Source organism: Octodon degus, unplaced genomic scaffold (assembly GCF_000260255.1).
Source record: "Octodon degus isolate 3935 unplaced genomic scaffold, OctDeg1.0 scaffold00102, whole genome shotgun sequence".
Lineage (NCBI taxonomy): Eukaryota > Metazoa > Chordata > Mammalia > Rodentia > Octodontidae > Octodon > Octodon degus.
Genome location: NW_004524678.1, coordinates 2,016,328 through 2,035,427, shown reverse-complemented (window position 1 = coordinate 2,035,427; position 19,100 = coordinate 2,016,328). Strand labels below are relative to the sequence as shown.

At 44.2% G+C, this 19,100-nt stretch overlaps 1 pseudogene; it reads right to left on the bottom strand.

The window, feature by feature from the left end:
• Positions 1-7,354: 7,354 nt before the first annotated feature.
• The window catches only part of LOC101565662, a 21,916-nt pseudogene continuing 10,170 nt past the window's right edge, over positions 7,355-19,100 (bottom strand).

Sequence of the window (19,100 nt, the reverse complement as noted above, 5' to 3'; positions counted from 1 at the left end):
ACTGCGCAGCGAGAGCCTGATCAAACACCAAATAAAAGGAGATTACTTCCAGATTTGGTTCTGTGTTACCAGTAGTAAGTCAAGTGTTAGCTATTTTTACTCTGGTCCTTCCTGCTTTTAATTTATTTATTGGTTTTGTGATTGGGTTGTTTCGTCTTCGTTTCATTCAGCTGACTATGCTTTTTAATTTTTTATGGGGTATTCGAGCTCTTGTTTATTTAATTCATGTTTTAAAAGCATTGTTCTATAGTGTAAAGCATTTATGGGAGATTTTCTTGTTTCTAGGGTTACTCTAAATTAACTCCTCTACCTAACCTATTGATGCTCTTTGGGTTTCTAAAAAAGCAAGTATGTTTGTGAAATGCCTTTGCAGTTTTTTTTCCCCATCAGATGCCTTTCTACCTAAGATTTCTGTTTCAGCTTCTCGTTCCTCTGGTTATATCTGTGTCTGGTTTGTTCCAGTTTGTTTTTCTCGCTATACCAGAGTGTGAGAGTGGGGAATTTCGTGTCGCACACTTGGAAGGGGGCGGAGGAGGTGCACTTCTGCCCGCGACGTGGGCTGGACTGCGGGCTCTGCGTTCCTGAAATTTTGTTACACATCTTACATCGGTTTCATTTCACCACCCGGTTCGAGGTTGTAGCCTATGATTGTGGAGAATGCGGGATACTCTTGAGTTTAGGAATATTGAGTCAAGGAGCCACAGCCGTTCCTACCTGGAATGCGCCGCTTTGGCGTGCTGGTGGCTGCGAGCCAAGACGCGGGAGGAGCAGCAGGCGCAGGAAGGACTCGCTGACCTGCCCCCTCCTGCCCAAGAGCGGGTCACAGGACTTGCCCTGCTGGTGCCAGGCAGAAGGATCATCATTCTTACCAGGAATCCATGCTGCGGTGGAGTTGTACAAACAAGCTTATTTTTTTAAAAAAATTACGTTTAGTTTAATATAATTTTTAAAAAGTTATTATTATTTTTAAAGACAGGGTCTTGCCATATAGCTCATGGGGCTGGCCTCAAACTCACTATGTAGCCCCGGCTGTCCTTGAACTCACAGCAATCCTGCCTCAGCCTCCTGAGTGCTGGGATACAAGATTGTGCCCCCAGTCCCAGCTCCAATCTATTAACATAACCATATTTTCCACTGATTTTACCCTTTTTACATTGTCCAGCTGTTTCCCCACGATTTATTGTTCTGTTCCTAACTTAAGTTCCTCTGTCTTGTTGTTTCTGTACTCATTTATAATTTATCTAAAAAGTATAATAATTTTCTGCTCTGTCTGCTGCTTCCGGCCTTTTTTCCTCTTGTGAAGTAAGAATGTCACAAAACTTAGGTTTTCCTCCTGGTAATCTGCCATGTGTCAGCTTAACTCTTAGGCCAGATGGAGACTCCATGAGCAGAGGAGAATTATTCCCTCCCCAACAATTCTGGGAATGAAGTGAGGCTTTCACCGTGCTGCAGAGAGATCGTGTGGCTTCCGACAGACGCCGGAAGAAAGTGATTCTTACCCCGTCGGTTCCCCAGCTCACTGCCTGCCAGGGCTGCTTGAAAAGAGTCACAAGAATCTCTTCTTATCTTTCTCTCTTTCTAAATTTAGATTCACAGAAGAATATGTTGTATGAAGCAGGCCTTTGTATATACCAAGCTGGGATTTTATTTCAAGGACTTGTATTTTCTATTTAATCCCCTTCCAACCAAGACAGCTGTTGCTTTCCTTTGTCTCTTTGGTGTCCTGTGTCATAAGGAGGAGACCCAGGGCAGAGCACAGGTGTGGGTTCTTCAGTCCTGTTGCTGGAGCTGGCCTCACACACCAGTGGGTTCACAGTTCTCACCAGAGTGATATCTGCTGAGACGCACTGTTGTTGGTTGACAACAAAATAAAACCAGACGGGCTGGTGGGAAGGCTCAGTGGTCTGGGGCACCTACTTAGAACAAGTTTAGCAAAGCACAGAGACCGCGGTTCAATCCCCCAGCACCACATGCCAGCTGGCCCCGCCCCCTGGTGGGCTGGGCTGGCCACACACACACACACACACACACACACAAATAAATAAAAAAATTAAAAAAAAAAAATAAAACCAGACAAGATTCTCCTATTGTCCTGTGTCATGTCCCGAAAGCTGGGCTTTGTGATCAGCAAGAATAAGTCTCTGGTCTCCTCTAGCAGGAGGCCCAGGTGTCAGTGTGTGTCAGCTGCCTGTTCCCAAACAGCCTGGGAATCCACGACAACAAGTCACAAGCAGTGTTCTCTGGTTGTGCTACCTAGGGGCAGGGGCTGGGGAGTTTGGCTTTCTAAGAAGTTCTGCCACCAGTAGCATTGTTTCAACCTTTACCTATTTGGTACAGGGACTCACTGAACAGCTCCGACTTGTAGTGGTCCTCCTATTTTCAGCCTCCCCAGCGTGGGGATTACAGGAGTGCACCACCATGCCCATACTTGGTCATCGGCTCAGCACGACCGGGTGCAGGACCAGCATGGCATGTGGTGCTGGGGATTGAACCCTGGTCCCTGCACTTGCCTAAGCAGGCGCTTAGTCCACTGAGCTGTCTCGCCAGCTCTCAACCTTTGTTTTAATGCTATTGGGAGAACTCCTCTTAGTGTTGCTTACCCAGTAATGTCTGAGGGCATCTCTCAATTTGTAAGGAATGAAAGACACCATTTCCACCAACCCTACTCTTAGTGCCATGACAGTGGAGGTATTGCGTTGCCAGCCAATGGCTGGGAGTAAACTTTTTGGGGGGCTCATGGTGGGATAGATCTTCTCCATTTCCTTTAGGAATGTCTCTTGCATTCATGCTGAAGATCTGTTGTAAGACTAGAAAGTTACTGCTCACTGTTTTCATGAAAAGGTTTTATTGATTTCATTTGCTCTTTGAATAAATAGATCCTTAGAAAGTCTATACATCAAGGGCCAGAAGATGAATCTTTTGAATTGGAATTTTTTTTTAGAAAGCGCTCATCTGAAACTGTGGTCCGGAGCTGCGGACATAGCTCAGTAGTCTAAGTACCTGGGTTTGATCCCCGGTACCACATGCTATGCTGGCCCTGGAGCCCTGGGGGCACTGAGCCTACCACCGAAACTGGGGGTGGTGGCGCATGTTTATAATCCCAGCACTGGGGAGGCTGGGACAAGAGGATCACTATGAGTCCAAGCTGCATAGTGAGACCCTGTACCAAATACACAAAAAATAAAAATAAAAATAATAAATAAACAAAACTGTGGTCCTACTGATTCCAAGGACATGGGAGTGTAATGTTAGCCATAAGATGCCTTCAGCAAGATTACCACATTGAAATTTGGCAGCACAAGTTAAAATCTGCATCCAGTACAAATGCTCCTCTCTACCCACCTAGACTCCCTGTCCTCGACATCTTGCATCTTGCATCTCTGAGTGCTGGCTTAAACTCCATTCCTCAAAACCTGGCTCCAGATCCCCAGCAAAATCCCTTTATCCCCCAAATCTTTATAACTTTTCTAGAAAATCCCTCAGCCTCCTGGCTGTCTGCTTTCTGTTCCATTTCTGTGAAAGATTTACTGAGGTAAACTGGCCTCATCTTCAGACCTCAAGTATAAAGGTTTTTTGCATAAATGCTAACACCCTGGGCTGGCGAGTTAGCCCAGCAGACTAAAGTGCCTGCTTAGGCAAGCTCAGGGTTCCTGGTTCGATCCCTCGCACCACATGCTGTGCTAGCCCCGCCCCCAGGGTGGGCTGAGCTGGCCAGAGTCAGGGCATAGCGATGCATGCCTGTAATCTCAGTGCTGGGGAAGCTGAAAGCAGAAGGATCAACATCCATGAAATAAATCTGGCGTAGGAAAACACAGTCAGACTGGCTTTGCTCCACCTGACAGCCCATTCTACTTCCTGGGGCTCTGTTATCAAGCCCTGTCTATCCCAGATTTTCCCATAACACGTGCCCCAGGAATGTATCTTGGATCCCTACTCCAAGGAGTTCGTGTCTCCTGCAGGAGCAGATCTTTTCCATTACAAAGCCCTTTCACTCTCACTTTTAGATTTTACCAAGTTTAGAGAGGAGTTAGAAAGATCAGTGAAAATTCATAATCCTACTTACAGAGATCAGGACTAGCTACAACGGTGTATTCTGTATTCTTCTGGTTCCTGAGTATACTTATTATGGTTTTAGATTAAAAAAGTCCCTGTTATGGTTGATACATATGATTGTATCTGCTCAGGAGTCTAGCAGATTAGGAACACAGTAGTTCTACATTCTGGGGTAAAAAGGACATGCCCTGACCACTCTAGGATGTTGTTTATTGTGTCAACTGGAGAAGTTTAGTAGTTCAACGAGGTGATTCAACCCTGGGGTGGAGGTCCTTACCTTGTAAACATCCTCAGCTTCTGGAAGAGGAGGGCAGGTGACCGGCACACAATTTCAGGAAGGAAGAGACTTACTCCCCGGCTTTTGCTCTTGTTGGTTTTCCTGTCTTCTGCTGCCTTAAGCAATTGCCCCTGTGCAGTGCCGCCCTGCCTTGGAGCCATCTGATTATGGACTGAAACCTCCATGAACTGTGAGCTAAACAAACCTTCCTTCTCTACTCAGGGTGCTGGGTATTTTGTCTCAGCAATGAGAGAAAAGTAACTAAGAGAGTCCCCTAAAATGTCTTGTGTGTTCAAGAGCTGGGCTTTTGGAAGGTGATTGTATCATGGCACTATAGGCTTCCGTGGATTAAATTATTTATGAATTAATAGTTGGTACCTGTTGCAAGGTTGGGCCCACCTGGAGGAGGTGGGTCCCGGAAGAGTGTACCTTTGAGAAGTTCATCTCTTCTTTTGAGTCTTTCTGTTTTCTGGTGCCCAGAGGTGGAGTGCCTTTCCTCTTCCGTGCACCTCCACCATGCCATTTATTTATTTGTTTGTTTGTTTATCTATTTATTTATTTTTTGCGGCTGGCTCAGCTTGCCCTAGGGGTGGGGCTGGTATGGCATGTGGTGCTGAGGGTTGAACTGCAGTCCCTGCACTTGCCTAAATTTGCCTGAGCAGGTGCTTTAGAGTGCTGAGCTATCTCACCAGCTCTACTGTGCCATTTCTGTGGTGGAGCCAGTCAGCTCTGGACTAAACCATCTGAAACTATGAGCTGAATCAAATCTTTCTTTCTTAAGTTTTGGTGCCAGCTATTTTTTTTCCTCTAGTGAGGGGCAAGCAACTAATTCAGAAAACTGGTACCAGAGAAGTAAGGTTGCTGCTATGCTCACCCTAACTACAAGGTTCAGAAGGCTTTGAAACTGGCCTATGGGAGGAATTTGAAAAGATTTAGATAGCTCGTTAGTAGGTGATTCAGAATTCAGAAGACCAGAATGCAAACAGCAATGTGGTTAGTAAATCTAAGCTCATGAGGTTTTTAGTTGAGAATTGAACTTGGGACCATGCATGTTATAGTGTGATCATTTATTGTGATATATCTTCTTGAATTGACTAAGAAATACTTAGCAGATTAGTGAGTTCTAGGTGATTGGCACATAAACCAGCAAACTGAGGGAGACAGACTCACCCCCAGATGTGGATGGCACCAACCAATAGGCCTTTAGCTTGGACAGAATGCAAGGGGAAAGAAAGACGAAGTGTTTCTCTTTTTGGAGAAGCCCCAGTCTTCACTGCTATCTTTAGATATTGGTCTGCAGTTCCTTCAGGCTCCCAGCATAGACTCTTCAGCCTTCCAACATGGGCTCATAATGGTGACCCAGTAGTGAGACTCTAGGTATTCAAACTTTGACTTTGTCTGGTTCTTCTGGCTGTCCAGTGTACACGTGGCCATTTTAGATTCTTTTTTTTTTTCTTGCAGGTGGCCATTGGAACTCTTCCACTTTTGATTGTGTAAAGCTTTCCATGTCTTTTGTGCTGATTCTATTTTTCTGAGGAACTCTCACTAAAACATAGTCTACAAAAAAAACAAAGTAGCAAAAACCTGTCTACATTTTGCCTATGTCGTGAGTTTTTCAAGAGGTAGAGTTGGAGGACAGTAGATTGATAGATCTAGTAGAGGAAATCTCAAGGTATCCCAAGGTTCAGGCCATAGTGTGGGTACAGTTGGATGCTCATAGACAAATTTATAGTGAAAACTGGGAGCAAAAAGCAGAACTGAAATATTTGAAAAACTTACATTTTGGGTTAAAATCATGTAAATTTGGGTCAAAGAAGATGTGGTAGCTACAGAGATTAGCACCATTAAAAAAGACATCAATTATTTTGAACTAGGACAAGAAGAAAGATGCCTTGAGGACATCTCAGGAAACAGCATACAACACATGGTCAAGGGTGCAAAGGTATAGCATTTCATTTGAGAAGAGGGCCCCTGGGACCCTGCTCAAGAAGGGTAACTGGGGAATTGGTTCTCTAGGATTCATTTCATCATATTCACTTATATAGGTAACTCACTGGACACTGTAGCCACGATACAAGAGGGCCTGGCGACTGCTTGAGCTGGTGGCAGATCTTGCATTGTCTATGTGATGCTGGTTGTTCAGGCATTTAGAATGCAGGAGCTGTAGAGTCATGCAGGCTTCCACCTCAAAGGAAGGCCTTTCAGGTCAGGGAAGGAGCCCCTGAGAAGGCAGTACATGTGGTAATGAAGCTGAAGGTGCAATGGGCATCCCAGGAAGTAGGAAATTCCAGGAAGTTGGAATGTCTGCTGAGGAAAGCTGTGGGCCACAAGAACAGCCAGCCCAAAAGAGTGGATATGTTGGTTGTAACCAGCAAGGCCACAAAGGCAGGACTGAGCAAGACCATTGGAACTATATTTCCCATCATGAATTCTAAATGCAAAACATGGAGCTATAGGACTTAATATTCTCCACAGTGGCTTTCTGCTTTGCTTTGGGCCTCTTTCTTTCTTTCTTTCTTTCTTTCTTTCTTTCTTTCTTTCTTTCTTTCTTTCTTTCTTTCTTTCTTCCTTCCTTCCTTCCTTCCTTCCTTCCTTCTTTCTTTCTCTTTCTTTCTTTCCTTCTTCCTTCATTACTTTCATCTTTCTTTCTAAAAGGCATTTATTTATTTACATGTTCTCTTCCAAGATTTCACATTTTGTTGAAATTCAATTCTTTTCTGAGGTTGGCATCTCAGTGCATGGTAAGCCCCACTGTCAGCCTCGATGTTCCCCAGGTGGACCACCTAGTTGTTAATACTGCTCTGCTACAAGGTAAAAGCTCCTAACTCAGATTTATTAGAAAAAGAATGAAACTCTTGTTTTTGGAAACAAAAGTTTTTGGAAGCTTCTGCAAAGTGCACTTTTAAAAAGAAATACTTTTTGCTTATGAAATGAAACCAGTGAATCTTCTAAGAATAATAAAAGGGAGTATTTTATAGTTAAGCACATGATTTGGGGAGAAGAATTCCAATGTTGCTCTGCTGGTCAATGGTGTTGCTCCTCCTGTGGGTACCCTTCTTCAGGTATCAGAAAGCCTTCCTGTGTGGCATAGAGAATGTCTGCAACCCTGGGCAATTCAGGGTCATTTCCCCCCTCATTCTCCCGGCAAATCGATTCAATATTCCTTAGCTTTCCAGGGGAGATGTCTCTTTGTTTCTCTAAGTCTTCAACAGTAAGCTTCAGTGCACTGACCCGCAGCATCAGTTCAGCAGCCTTATCATCCCCATTGCCCACAGCAGAATTCTGCTCCACCCCTGGGCCAGCCTTAGGAGTTGAAGCAGTTCCCTGTGATGAAATGGGTCTCTGTAGAGCTGCACTGCTCTAGCCAAGAGGTTTCAGCTGTTTATTCAGAGCTGGAGCAACAGGAGAAGACGCCACTGCGGTCTCCTGACTTTGTTTGGCAGCTACAGGGTCATTCTCTTTCCATCGCAGTTTGCATCAAAAAATTTCTTGAACCACTGAACAAATTCCAAATTGTTCTGAAACTTTCCTTTTACTAATTTATCCACAGGAATTATTTTGTCCACACACAATCATTTAAAACCTGCTTGTAGTATTTTGAAATTCTGGATATATTCATGTTCTAGCTTAGCTTGGAATTTCACTTTCTTCAGGGCAGTGGAGCCAGGGAAGAGCATGTCCATAAACTGACAATAGGAAGCCCCTGAGCACACTGTTTGATCTTTGTCAGATTCAGTTGCAGAGACTCACTGATCCAGGCCAGCATGTCATGTCCACTTAGATTATCACTGCTGACTGACGTTGAGTATACGTTCACTGCCTTCTTCAGCTCTCAGGGGAACCGAGTCTACTGCCCACTTCACCACTCCAGTTTCATCTTTCTCTTGTTCAAACCCCCAGACCTCCAGATCTATTCCTTTTGATTTCTCCATTTCTCACTTTTGATGTGAGGATATTTATCCTGTGCTGTTGTATGATGGAAAGTTTCTTTTTTATTTTTATTGGGGCTCACAGCTAAGAGTTTGCCTCGAGTCTCAGAGAAGACTCTGAACCTGCACGTCTGAGACGTCTTGAAACTGTTAAGACTCTGGAGATGCTTAGAGATGCACTTAATGCACTCAGCAAGATGAAAAGGACATGTACCTTTTGGGGGTCAGGAGCGGACTGTTACAGTTTAGATCTATGTGTTCTGTGCTTCAATCTCGTGTGTTTAGAGTGGGGCATTTGAAAGCTGTGCTTGAGTCTGGTGCCTTCAAAAACTTGGCCATCCTGACACCCTAGAGGTGGGGTTTTTGGAAGGTGACCATATCAAGGGGGCTCTGTACTCATCACTGGATTAATCCATCAAAGAATTCATAGCTGAGTATGCTGTAGAAGGTCAGGCTCAGTTGGAGGGGCTGAGTCACTGCCGGGGGAGGAAGCTTCCTTTGGGGATATATTTCTTGATCTCATTCCTTCCCCTCTCTCTGTTTTCTGGCTGCCATGGTTCAAGCAGTTTTCCTCTCCATCGTTTTTCACTGTGCTGTCTCTGTCCTGTACCCAGCTGGCATGGACTGAATATACTGCGTCCACGAGCCAAAACGAACTTCTCCTTCTTAGGGTCTCATATTTTTCCTGTGATAGGAAAGTGCCTAATACAATACTGGATTCATTAGATAGGCTTAATTCTGATAAATGCAAAATAGGAAGTGTTGTTGGAGCTCAGAAAATGATACTTTGAAGTATGGCACTTTGATATAATTGTTACTTCCAATGTAAAGAGCTTAGGAAGTAGCAAATTCAGGGAGGGGCCCTCTCTGAATCTCTATTATCAGAGTACAAGAATTTCCTTGAGAAGGAATGCACTTGTCTTGAGAGCCCTCCTTGCACACTCATCAAATGGAGAAGAGTAACCCACAAGTTTCACAAGCAGGGAGACTAAAGAACCATAGACTCTTCAGAGGACTACTACCTGGGAGGCCGGGCTTGTGAAATAAGACAGCCTTAGTTCATAGCATGTGTTCTTTTCATCCCTTCTTATGGTCTCTACCTCCTTCCAGGGGCTCAGTCCTCTATTCCTTCCCCTAAATCCCTACTTCTTTCTCTAGATGAGAATACTTTTTATATTCAATAATTTGTACATGTTTTGTGTAGATCCCAAACATATAAATAAACTTGTGTGTGTTTTCTCCTATACACCTATTTTCTATTTATTTTAAAAGAATTGGTTCTTAAACTTTAATTCTTAAACTTTTCCAACAGGAGAAATACCCCAGGAAACAGGTATCTAGCCTTCTTCTAGATCCTTCTGCAAATGGCGAGGAAATGATCAGCTAGAGACTAGGGCCTGACAGAACAACGATAGAGGTCTCTCCTCAAAGGTGAATTGGTTTGAAGTTGAGTCATTAGTTCAGAAGGAAAGAGAGCATTGTAAAGCCCTCACGCAATGCTTTGCTCAACATTTCAAAAGCACACTGCATTAAACCATGAACCTTCAGAACACAGAAATTGTAAATTTCTGCTTGGTTGGAAATCCTCACCCTACTATAAAGAGGCAAATCCAAAATAGTATGGTTGGCTTGGTGAGTCAGGCTTTAAGCATTATTATAGAAGTAGCTATGTAATTATTTTAAAATAGCTTGCAGAAACTAAGAGGAAATAAAAGACTGAAAATCAATATCCCTTGCCTAGCAAATTGAGTAATTACAGAAACTAAAGTATGACTTCAAGAGTAACTCAAAATCCTCTTTTTCTTGCCACCCACAGAACCTTCCTTATATGCCTCCAGATAGTATAAAAACTTAGGACACTGGAAAAGCAAACAACTTGTATTAAAAAAAAAAAAAGGCTTAGGAACCAGTCTTAGACCTGAGTGCCCTGAGATGTTTCACTCTTCCCCTTCTGTCTGACAATATTCCATTGATTGATAAGGTCACTTAATCCTCAGTTGGGTCTCAGAACACACCACTAAATTTAAAGGGAAGAACTGTGAATTGAATTTCTTAAGTGATACTGCTGTGACTTTCTCTACCATCTAACTGCTCAGAGGATTTATATCTATCTGTTGCCCCTGATGTTGCTCATGTTGTCACTGTCTCTAGGCAACCTATTTCCTTACCTATAGCTCAGTCCCCCACAAATCCTCAGGACTCTTCAAACCCCAACCTCATTTAGTTTGACTTCTAACAAGAAACTATCTTCAACAGAATTCTTTCATGAAAGTTGAGTTCCCATGTACAATGAGAAAGATACTTTTGTTTCCTTGATCTGAGAGCAACTTGAACCTTGTTCTTTTCTATAATGGAAACTCATCTCATTTTAAAATGCACCAAAAAGAATGCAAACTTAAAAGATGCCCCTTGGGGCCAGAGAGATGGCTCAGTGGAATAAGTGCTTCCCCGGCAAGTGCAAGGGTCTGAGTTCAATCCCCGGTTCTGCCAAAAAAAAAAAAAAACAAAAAACAAAAAACAAACAAACAAACAAACAAACAAACAAAAAAGATGCCCCAACCAGCCCCTGGGGATCACGTGCATGTGAGGTTGGGCTGCTGCAAAGTGCAGAGTTTGTGTGTATTGCTTGGAGAAAGAGCAAGCTTTTCCCTTGGCAGCCCAGTACCCTCTCTCATGAGATGGAACTGAATGCATGAAGACTCTTTTACAGGCAGATGTTCTTATCTTCACTTCTTCACTCCATGACACCCTGTGATTATCAATGTATACCAGCTTGAGTAGATTAAGACCCACCTAGCTGGTTAGTGGGGCACAGTTCTGGGTGTGTCTGTGGCTGATTGATATAGAGGACAGCAAATCATCGGAGGAAGATCTATCTATCTACCCTGGATATGGGTGGTGCCAATGAATAGGTTTGTAGCCTGGATGAGATAAAAGGGGGAAAAAAACCATAGCCTTCCTGTTTCAAAGGGTGCCAATCTTTGCCATTGCCTTTGGACGTCGCTAGCTTCTACAGCCTTCCAAAGCAGAGTTGCTTCCAACGCAGCAAGCTTCTAGGCCTTGGCCTTGGGATGGGGCTGCATTCCAGATCCTTCTTGGCTGCAGCATCTGTGTTCTTGGGCTGAGCAGTTATTGGATCCTCCAGCTCTCTAGGGTGCAGAAGCCTGTTGAGTACTCTTCTGCCTTTGATCCTTCAGACAGCCATTATAAACTGTTAACCTACCTAGTACACCCCTTTATGGAACTATGTATATTTTCTATTGACTGTTCTTCTAGAGAGCCCTAACTAATGTGCACCCCAATCTTGTAAGGAGAGAAGGGAGATTAGGTTAGAGGGAAATCACATCAATGGATTTGTTGAAGACATGAGAGTCATGAATTCCTTTGTCATTTCTCACCAGCCCAGAATCCCAATCCAGCCACCATGCTTACCTCATTTCCTGCTGATAGAGCCTGGCTTATAGGACCTGACCTCTGCCCAGCTTTCCTTTTGCTCCATTGTACCCTAGCTTGAGGTTCTCTTTCCATTTACGCCTAAAGGGGTGGTGGGGAATGTGAACCCACCTGCCTCAGGGATGAGGTGAATCTCTCCTAGTGCTTTTCTAAGGCCTTGAAGCCTTAGAGCTTGAGCCTTGAGCTCACTTTGTAGCTTTCCCCAACTCCAATCTTGTCCAGTATGCTGGTGACCTCTTTACTATAAGCAAGCTCAGCAGCATGCCCCTAACCTAGCTAAGCAAAGCACCACTATTCAAACTTCAGTGGGTCCACATAATGGCTACCTACTTAGACACAGGTTGTCTCAGGGCATTCAGAAACTTAACCTCAAAGCACCTTAAATCAATTTTGTCCATCTGTCTCCTCAAAATGAAAAAGCAGCCACATATGTCTCTGGAGACTACTGGCTGTCGTGACTGCGAATCCCACCTTTTCTGCCCTTGTCACCCTCTCTCTGCTCTCCTCTAGACATTGCCAGAGGCATTCTCCCTGTAGTCTAGAATCAGCATTCCTGCTCTTGGCTTTCCTAATTTTTACAAACCTTTTTACCTATACAGCTATGAAAATGATGGTATTTCTGCAAGTATTCTAGGATAACATTATTATTATTATTATCATTATTATTATTATTATCATTAGTCTTTTTGAGACAGGGTTTCTCTATGCAGTTCAGGCTGACCATGAGCTTACTTTGTAGTCCAGCCTGCTCTCACACTCACAACGATCCTCCTGCCTCAGCCTCCTGAGTGCTAGGATTGATTACAAGGGTGCACCACCACGCCTGGCTCTAGGATAGCTTTTTGTATCCCAGATAGGTCCTGTGGCATATTGCTCATGTCAGCTGGGTACAGCTGTTACAGATGTGCCACCGCGAACAGGGCTCTGGCACGCTACTTGATAAAGTCAGTCTTCTTCTTCTTCGTCTTCTTCGTCTTCTTCGTCTTCTTCGTCTTCTTCTTTTTTTGGCAGAACCGGGGATTGAACTCAGGCCCTTGTGCTTGCCAGGGAAGCGATTATTCCACTGAGCCATCTCCCCGGCCAAGTCAGTGTTCTTGCATTAGACTCTCCCTCCCACCTATCTGTTCCTCAGGCTGTGTCTTCTACGTTCATAAGACATAACACTTTTCTGTATGGCAACAAAGCACTCATGAACAGGCTCTGTTAACAAAACTCTCGGTCATGTTCCATCATAATTCTTCAAATATGGCTGCTCGACTACCTCTCCTCATGGGGGGCACTGTCTCTCCTCTCCACCTGATGGCCTTCTACCATGATGGCCTACAGAAATGGTTTAGAACCATTAAAATATCTCTTTGACACTTACTTATTCATTGGTACAGGGAATCAAACTCAGGAGCTTGTTATTGTCAGGCAGATACTGTGCTGCTGAGCTACGTCCCGGCCCTACCATTTCAGACAACGCAAAATTCTACTCTGCGACAGCTGCTGTGGGTGAAATTTCCAGGGAAACGTACTAACTGGCTGTTTTCTCCACATGAGATACTTGTGCATACTCTTTGCTCACTGGAAAGCCAGGCCAAGCTGCCGAACTTCAAGCTTTTTCTAGCACTTGCACACTGGAAAGGAAAAAGTGCCACTGTTTATACAGACTCTAGTTGTATGCCTCGGAGCCCTCTATTCTGTTGAGCACCATCTGGAAATTCTGCAGATTCCTAACTTGTGCTAGTTTCCTATTGCCAATTGATATATAGTTGCTGTTTTATTACAGGCTGCTTGCCTCCCTACTAAGATTGGCATTGTTCCTTTTTGAAGGTCCACCAGGAGGCTTCTCCTTGAAAGAAGACCATTTGTCTCCATGTTGGCTAAACCTGGCCCTAAATCTGTGTATTGACATGTACAGAGCTGGCTAGGATAATACTTTACTCCTTCAACTGGCTTTAAGCAATGCAGTTGGGTTCAGCCAAGGCGCTAATGTATAGCCTTTGAAGCACAGGTCAGTGATGCCCCACCTATAGCTCCCTACTACTAAGATGAGGTAGGCCAAGAGACTACGCTGTCACTGTTGGCTTGAATTGAGCCTCTGGAAAGAGGCTGTGACATCCTAGGACAGGAAGGCTAGACATCAGAACTGAGGCAACTGACCAAAACCACAAGATATGTCATGCAGATTCCTCCAAACTTAGAGGCTGTTATCAGAATCCAGAATCTGGCATTCTTTCCGCATATCCTCTCTGCATATTGCAGAGGTGATTTCAGGCCTCTTAGCCAAGCTAAGCCCTCTAGCGCAGCTCACAGCATTCACCTACTTCCTGCCATTCTCACGTCACTCAACCTGAGCTACTCCTCTCCTCACAAATTAATAAAACCCGGGTTTGGCCCTGAGTTGTGGCCTTTGTTCTGGTTGGCCTTTGTTCTGACTGGACCTAGACCTCCTGGGTCCCCACAACTGCAGATGTGCATTTGTCTCTTTATCTTCGCCATGGGTTGCACTGGAAGTGGTAGATTGGAATTTACTTATTAGAATTCCAATAACTTCTTTCTGGAGTTACAAATATAAACTCCTCTGGACCTCCTTCAACAAGGCTGAAGCCAACTCTCAATACTCATCGTTCAGTCTGTATGAAAGAAAATGATCCCACAGCTTTAGAGAATGATAGGACCAACAAGACCACCAAAAGCATGGCCCAAAACAGACCTTTCTATCTTTCACCCACCAAAGCTAGAAACCTGTTATGTTTTTGATGTGGTCTGTCCCTTGGGTTCATGCTGGGAGCGTGGACCTTGGGGTGAGGTCATTGTTAACAGGTGGTAGAACCTTGAAGAAGTGGGACTTAGCAGGAGGTCATTAGAAACATGGCCCACAGAAGAGATTAAGGTAGTTGCCTTAGTCGCCTTCCTGCTGTTGGGGCACGGTACCTGACATCCACAACTTAAAGGTGGGGGGCTTCATTTTGACTCCCGGTTACAGGCTATGGTTGGCTGGTTCCAAGGCCGAATGGCACAGCACAAGCATAGTGGAGGAACAGCTGTCACATCTGGGCAGCCAGGCAGCAGAGAGGAGGGGGAAGCAAGTGGGGAGATGCGCTCTCCCAAGTCTGTCACACCCACAGCAACCCGCCTCCTGGGACCAGACCCCTCCTCCTAACAGTGACTCAGCCACACGGCCCTTGCTCTTACTGCTCTGTCTTGCTGTCTTGTCTTCCTCTTCCTGTTTTCCCAACAGGTCAAGCAGAGACCCAACAACCTTTTACATCACTGTCAAAATCACCATTAATTAATTTGATTACTTGTTATGTGAATATCTAAACCGTGCAAAGAACCCACATTGGCTTTTGTTCCTGCCAATGTGAGAACCCGAGAACCTGGTAGATCATGGAACAATGAATACACAAGGGATGGCATCCATGACTAAGAAAATAACCTCATTTTACTTCTTTGGTTGAGTTAATTTGATATGTAATAACCTGTGGGGCAACTCAAGGTCTGTCCTTTGCTCAAGTGAAGTCACTGGAGAGGAATTTCCCCCTGTGTTTTGAAAACAGGCATGGGGTTGACTTTCCTTAGTGACATGCTGAAGCGCTGTTGCATTTAAGGTCTGTGGTTTGGTTCTGAAAGTGTCAGCCTCAAGGCTCTTACATGGATCATAAATGTTTCTGATGGGGGCGGGGGAGATAGCCCAGTGGTCTAAGCGCCTGCCTGGCAAGGGCAAGGACCTGAATTTGATTCCTGGTGCTTCATGCCATGTGGTCCCTGAAACCAAATATGGTGGCACACACCTGTAATCCCAGCACTGGGCAGGCTGAGACAGGAGGATCACTACACGTCTGAGCTGCACAGTGAGACCCTGTACCAAATAAATAAATCAAAGATGTTTTTAAAAAGAATACAACAACATACACCATTCACCATTCACCGTGCCCTCTGGACAGGAAACAAGAAGTGAGACTTTTTTTGGGTGGGATTAGAAAGAGAAATGAGGGTTGTTGGAATACTAAATGCCTGCTATTGGCAGAAAGACCTGGATGGACCACTTTCTGGGCCATAATCAGATAGGAAACACTTGCTGTCTGGCAGCCTTTATTTCGGGGGTGCAGATATCTCCCTTCCTAAGTGTTCATAAACTAATCAGCTATTCCAAAGACTCTAGATGACTCACATTTTCCATCAGAAGAGATATACAAAATTTAAATTTACTGAAATAGACCTGAGATATGCTATTATGTACTATAGAGAGCCCTTCCTGGTCCTCCTTGTCATGGCCCAGTACATTATAGTTGTAATCCCATGAGAAGTTATTGGAATTTTAGTGAGTTAATTCCTATTTACCACTTTCAGGGCAACCCACATCAAGAATAAAGACACTAAGGCATATTTTTAGTTTTGGGGAGCCAAGGGGTCCTAAGTCCGGCCATGATGATGGCTATCTGGAACAAAGGCCCTGACCCAGGGCCATACCTGGGTTTTATTCATTCATGAAGAAGGAGTGGCTTGAGGATGAGTGACTGAGAATGACAGGGAGTAGGTGAGTGCTGTGAGCTGAGCTAGGTAGGAGGCCTGCATTCACCTCTGCAATATGCAGAGCGAGTAATCTGCCTTACGCAATTGAGATAGTATCCAATGTTTTGGGGTCGGTGCTTCAGCTTTGATGTGTGATTTTCTAGACCCCAGGGAGTCATAGCCTGTATCTCAAGGTTTAATCCCAGCTGAGAGCTTGGAGCATTCTCTTCATCCCCCCTCATTCCAGCTCACACAAAGGAACCATGGTTGGAGGTCCGGGAAACATGCCTGCCGTCTTCACAAACTCCCACCAGCACCTCAGCTACACCAATATGCATTGCTTAAAGCCCTTTGAAGGGATAAGGAATAGTCCTAGCCAGCTCTGTACCATCAGTACGTGGAAACAGGGTCAGGCTCAGCCGAAGTGGAGACACCTACGTCTCTATCAAGGAGAGTTGCCCAGGTGGTCCTCCACGGTGTACTACCATATTCTTAACTACATTACCACTTAGTTTGAGTTAAAGTCTGTTAAGAGAGAATTATTTTGCCTTCTGATTTCTAATGTGTTTAAATGAATAATAAAGCCAAGTCCTGTTTTTTTTCCTTTTGCAATTTCATAGTAAATCTCAGGTGTGGCTATGACAGTCTCTGAGGGATGATTCGTAATTATTTTGAATCAATGGAAAATAGTAAACTTAACTAAGAAATAGTGAACTTAGCTTACATGTGCATACATTACTTGCATATTTCTTCTAGCTTCTGTGTGGAATGTGAGAATCAAAGTAAACTGAGGATACTTTACATTTGTGAGAAGTCAGTCTCTGAAGGTAATAATACATCCTTTTGCTGCAACTCCCAGGGACTGCATCACGAATGGAGGGAAGTCAAGGGGAAATGCCTTTAATGCTTCCGCAGAGCACAGAGGGCCATGGTGTCTCCCTGGGAAATCCAGTCTGGGAACTCATTGCTGGCAGTTGTTAGAGTCAAACAAGAGCTTCATTCAGGCAGGGAGCATTGGTACAAGTCACCCTGCTGTGTGGGTCCTTGATTACCCAGCATGCATATCAACCAGCTTAACTTTTGTTCCTTGCTGTGCAGTTATGGTGGCATGGGCAGCGGCAGCGAGTGACCTGGGCTAAGCCTTTCTCCCTTCTCCTGTGACACAGAAGAGCAATCTGTAGCAAAGGAATGGGATGGGGGCTCCCTATGGGAGTGGGGAGAGGGAGGGGACAGGTTAACTGAGATTTCTCATTCTAGCACTGAGGACAGTTGCGAACACACAGTAAATAACCCACTGGATTAACTGAACCAAACGAGAGACACTACTTGGTCCATAACACCAGACCCACCTACCAACAAGGAAAACTTGCTGTCTGTTCAAACAAATGATTGAATTTCTAGATTAACACTTAGTAGAGAGAGAAGCTGGGGATGCGTTGTCTCTTAATCTCCATATTATAGTTGAAACCATTGTAGAATGATTTATTAAGACCTTAGAGGACAGACAAAGGCCAACTTATAGAAAGCCAGTCTAAGAAGCGTGGTAAGAAATAGATTTGTTGCTCAGGAAAGATGAATGGTCAATAATTCCCAAATCGAAGAATGCCACTGCCATTTTTCATCATGCAGCACTTACCTAAGAAAGAAGAGAGTTAAGAACTTCATTCTGTTTCTCTTCGCTAGAATTGTTCTTAAATTTTTTTTCCACAAGGAAGAAAATGGAAGTGGCATGTGGCAATTCATTTATTTAAACAATTTCCCAAATGTGACAGTAGGTGTGGGCTGTGCCTATGGTGCATCATACAGGAAAAGGAAGGAACGCTGCATTAAAAATTAGAAAATAGTCTAGGGTGTAGCTCAATGAATGAGGCCCTATGTTTGATCCTTGGTATTGCCACAAAACAAAAACAAAAACAAAAACTGCAGAAAAGTGGCAGCTCTAAAAACAACAAAATTGATAGTTAACATATACTTCTTTTGGACCAGCAAGATAGCTCAGTGGTCTAAAGCGCCTGCTTGGGCAAGTTCAGGCTGGCGCAGGGGACCACGGTTCGATCCCTGGCACCACATGCCACACCATCTCTGCCCTTAAGCTGGGCTGAGTGGGCCAAAGACAACAACAACAACAACAATAACAACAACAACAAAACAAACACATATACGTCTTTTTATTTTTGGTGGTGCTGGAGGTCAAACCCAAGGCTTGCTCTATGCCAGGCAAGCGCTGAGCCCTGAGCTGCAGCCTGCCTTTTTAAATGGAGAAAGCAAACGTGCTAAAAAAGGAAATGGAAATGGATTAGGAACCACAGGGCAAATGCGAAGATCTCTAAAAGCTGATTTTGCTTAGCTTTTTGCAAAAACCAAACAAACAATCTGCCAAAAATGTATAAGATGGATAATTTCCTAGAAAACATTCATTGCCAGCATTGTCCTCAGACGACAGAGACCGAAAGCACAGCAATTACTATGCCAGGGCAGCGTGGACTTTCTTTAGCAAAAGTAACAAATAAATAATACCCCAGTCACAGGTGATTTTATCAGTAGATGCTACCAGCATTTCAGTAACAGATGAGCCAAGCACTCTGGTATGCAGAAAAAAAGTCTCCAGACCTTCACTATGAAGTTAGGTTGTAACTGGTATCAAAACTCAGCAAAGATGAATATATAAGAGAAGGACAATTCTTTTTCTCTACTGCTTTATTTTTTAAAATTTAGGGGCTGGCGAGATGGCTCAGTGGTCTAAAGCACCTATTTGGAACAAGCTTGGCAAAGCACAGGGACCACGGTTCGATCCCCCAGCACCACATGCCAGGCAGCCCCGCCCCCTGGTGGGCTGAGCTGGCCACACACACACAATAAATAAATAAATGTTAAAAAAAAAATTTAAA